This window comes from Amblyomma americanum, chromosome 1, assembly GCF_052857255.1.
Source record: "Amblyomma americanum isolate KBUSLIRL-KWMA chromosome 1, ASM5285725v1, whole genome shotgun sequence".
Classification (NCBI taxonomy): Eukaryota; Metazoa; Arthropoda; class Arachnida; order Ixodida; family Ixodidae; genus Amblyomma; species Amblyomma americanum.
In genome coordinates, this window is record NC_135497.1 from 521587873 (window position 1) to 521592031 (window position 4159).

At 48.0% G+C, this 4159-nt stretch overlaps 1 long non-coding RNA gene across 1 annotated transcript; it reads right to left on the minus strand.

Annotated features, from left to right (window-relative positions):
- Positions 1 to 1084: 1084 nt before the first annotated feature.
- Positions 1085 to 3886, minus strand: LOC144107240 (uncharacterized). Its single transcript, XR_013309252.1, has 2 exons — positions 3575 to 3886; positions 1085 to 1323 (listed from the first exon to the last, which is right to left on the minus strand). It is a non-coding gene; the product is annotated as an uncharacterized LOC144107240 (long non-coding RNA).
- Between the last annotated feature and the right edge of the window lie 273 nt (positions 3887 to 4159).

The window sequence follows — 4159 nt, forward strand, 5'->3', positions numbered from 1 at the left end:
AAAGTCTAGGTTTTGACGCCCATTTGCCGCCGTGAATGTAGTGGAAAGCTTTTGCGCCGGTATTTCGGCACGTGCAAGGTTCTTCGTAGGCTAGGTGAACTGGATTATGAAGACATCCCTGACGCAATGACTGCGTCCCAGCGACGCCGCGTACGCCCAGAATTTTTCCATGTCGTCCGTCTGAAGCCCTATTATGCGCGCTAAAGGACGCTGCTTTTCCACACTCTATTTTCGCAAGGTCCGTTTTAATTGTTGCTAGTCGCATTATTTGTTTTAAATCACCGGGTCGATGCTTCGTTGAGAGGGGAGTAATTCCGCGAATCTTTTCAGTGTTTGTTCATTCTTCAAATCTGCCGCCACCCCGCTCTAACCCTTTTTTTTTTTTGCGACGGAAGACGCGACTAGATTTTTCTCGATGATCGCAGCCAGGCAGAGCTGATTATACGTTTTTTGCAGAATGTTCTTGTAACTTTGCACGGTTGAACTACGAAGTTCGTTATCAGCTTTGAATTGAGCACGGCCGACAGCGGCGGTGATTCTGTTCGACGACCGCCGAGCACGCTTGCCGCTTCTCCGCCGCTGATTGATTCAGTCCATTGTGGGCGCAAGTCAGCCCAATAAACAGTTTTATTTTATAAGACTTTTTGTCCGTCTTCATCGCTCCTTCGACTGCCGTCACCACGAAGTGACCATATCTATGTCATAACGAGCCTCTCATTTCGATACCCTCGTCTGCTCCTATGTCTGAGGTTAAGCTGAAAGATATTCTTAATATTATCCTCTGTTTGGCTGTTCTGACCTGGGAAATTTAGTTACTTTAATTAAAACTGTCCAATCTAAAGTAGATATGAAAGCGTGATTAGTTGCCTTTCCTAGATCCTGCAATAAGGCAGAATTACCAGAGCTATGAAATAGTCTGGAGAGCTGCACGCACGCTGTTCCGGCGAACAGGTTTTTCCAGGCGGTCATGCGCACACATGTGCGCAATCTATCGACTGGGAGGTGTTTGCCCTCCGTCAATCAGTTGTTTAAGCGTTACATTTTCGATGTATAAACCCTTTAGGCGTTACATCAATGACACCTGTCGCACAGCCACCAAACGCCCATGTTTGCTGTCTAAATGATCAACCTGCTGCTGATTTTCCCAGGGCCGCCTCCAAGCAGCCTCGGCGGTGGACGTCGTCAATTATGATCCGAAGCTGACGACAATCTCCGACTGAGCCACGGCCGACTTGAACATCTTCGAAGGCAATCGGGATCGCAGCGGATCGCAGTACGTGCTCTCTGGAGGACACGTGGTCTCAGACGACAGTCAGATGGGTTCTGTGGAAAGTGCAGAGCGTTATAGGTCGACCTGGAGTAATTAGATACGAAGCATAAAGATATTGCCCCAAGGAAAAAGCAGCGAGCTCAGCACTTCGCTGCCTAACTGCGTTCGCAGCACAAGATGCGGTATCTATCCTTGTACTGCGTACAGAAATATCAGCTGTGTGACCTGTTGCTGATACTGAGGCGTTATATACTCAGGCGTTAAAAATAGGCGAGAGTTTTGATTAGCTTATAAATATCAACGCTACCTCACACACCGATTCTCATGAGGTCAGCCTACAAGTATAAGCATTTGATACCAAACTGGTAGCAAAAATGAAGCAAGAGTAGCACAGCTATAGAGGCCCACTCGTATTAAACAGTTAAGCAATTGCGTGCAAATATCTCCAGCTGTGCTGAAAATCCTTTAATCTGCTTGCATAAGCCAATAACTGTTTTGCTGCCAGGGGTCATATTAAGAGACGCGCGCGTTCTTTATGCGCACCATAGCGAAAAGGAACAAAGACCATACACCAAAGCCTGGACCAAATAATGACTGCCATTAGATGACCAAAGCCGTTTCTCATAGAGCTACTTCACTGTGTAGTACTGGTGGCCGTGCAGGTTTTTAGGACGCTGAGCGGAGGAAAAAGAAAAACGGAATTTTTCGCAGGTAATGCATGCGTCAGAGACCTGAAAAGCACACGCCGTGCGCGCATGCCTATGGTTTTCTGGTGCATGCAGGGTCCCCCCAGAAATAGCACGTCCGTCGTAAGGAAAAGACAACTGGCCGCACTACTCTGGAGTTGCTTGATGATGCATCTGAGCGCTGAAAACGAAGCACTGCCAGATTCACGGGTTAGCCAATAAGCGAATGTCGTTTGCAGTCATCGGGTCTAGGTGCGCAGTCTGCGTTTATGGGAGCGGGCTTTCTGGCGGGAGGAACAAGCGGCACACCGTTTGCTGTCACTCTTTTGCTCGGAGAAATGGCGCAATGCCTCACGGTTGCTTTCCTTTTTTTTGCAGTTTGTTGTACGAAGCCCACCCCGGCGGATTCAGACCGTACACCAACACCATCATAAAACGCCCACAACCGTTTACTTCAACCGTGACGTTCATGTGTCATTACGTGACTGGTGTCAGACAAGTGACCCTGCGCCCGTTGTGATCGTTGATGTAGCCACTAGCCAGGATTGCTGCAAAGTCTGTAGACTTTACATTGTGCTGTAGGTTTTAGCCAGTCGCAACTAAAAACAGGCCTCAGCTTAGCAAACGTTTTCGCTTAGTATAGCGTGTTACGGAGCAGAACATAAACACAAGGACATTGATTTTTTTCCTCACAGCGTTTTCGTCCGACAAACTGCGCTCTGCTTTTATAACCTCTTTTTTTTTGCTCTTTCATTGCAGGAGAAAGGGAGCCAAGGATCTGGACACCTTAGTGGCCTGCCGCAATTGTACATCAAGGCGTGCAAACACGACCACCAAGCTTTCGACATCACTTCGAACATACTGTCGATCTACAGTGCAAAAAATTGAGAATGGGCCTTTTTTTACAGCCAAAAAACTGGATGTTAAGTTTCCAGGGTCTGTTCTCTCCACATATAGTGTGTTCAGAGGGCTTTAGGGATGACAGAATTAAATACGATGTGCCTTATTGTGCTTTAGATTATTACAGCACTCTAGTGTGTAAGAGAATTCTACCTTGACCTTGATCTTACTGCATTTGGTGTAACTATTTTACTAGAAAGTTTCGAAAAAGAGATGGAACTTTTCTCTATATGGAGTATAACCTCAATTCCTTGTAACAGCACAGAAGGGTGAAGAATATTTGAAAATTAATGTTACAGGAATGGCCTTTACAAGACGATATCAGGGTGCTGTGTCAAGCAAAAGTTGTGTATCTCACTCGATCATAGACTAAACTGATCCGCATCTGCAACCTTTCGGCGTTTTAAAGAAGGAGGCGAGTGGCGAAACGAAACGAGGAAACTGACAGGCCTGCAGACAAAAAATATGACTGTTGTTTAGCTCTGGTTAAACCTAGTTCAATTGCGAAAGTTGATTCCGAATTCGCATGAAGCTGATGCGAACTGAGCCACTCGCTCGATGTAGTCACGTATTTGCACAGGTTCTTCAGTAGAAACATATTTTCCTTCTCCACTTTTCAAGACGCTCGGCCCGTTGTCCTGTTTCCTAAGCTCGTTGTCGTCTTATCGTTTCATTCAGCTAGCACGAGCATGCTCACCTTCTAAAGTCGCTCGCTTACCTGCTTCGGCTTCTCGTCGTTTTCGCAATCGTTCTTCTCGTTGTTCCTCTGTTTTCTTGGCACGTTGCAACCTCCCTCTTTCTCTCATTCTTCCTATCTTGCTTACCTTTCGCCTTAGAATTCAACTGTTCCGAAGCAGTAGAGCAACTATATTCAGATATAGACTCTTCGTCGGTAACTTCCATGGCGAGACTGATCAACCAACGCGTAGCGCACCGCTGTATATTCCAGTGAAGCCGCCACGGAGCGAACGCAAGGCGAGGAGGTCGTCATACCAACGGAGAGACCACCTGCTAGGCGCGGCGCCAGCTCGGAGGCGACGGCACACGCGACGAGCGGCCTCCTAGCTGCGGCGGGGAGAAAGCTGACGTCACGCGTCGTCGTAGCAACGGAGAGACCTGACGTCACACCATCTGCCAAGCGCAGCGCCTGCTCTGGGGGGAGCACGGCATAGGAGATGAGCGGTTAGGCCTTGCGTAGTGTTGCTTTCGCAATGAAAGTGACCGCCGGTTGCTACGCATGTGTAGAGGCGCGCACACACTAGCGGGAAAACGCGCAACGCAGAACGTTTTCCGCGCGCCGCTT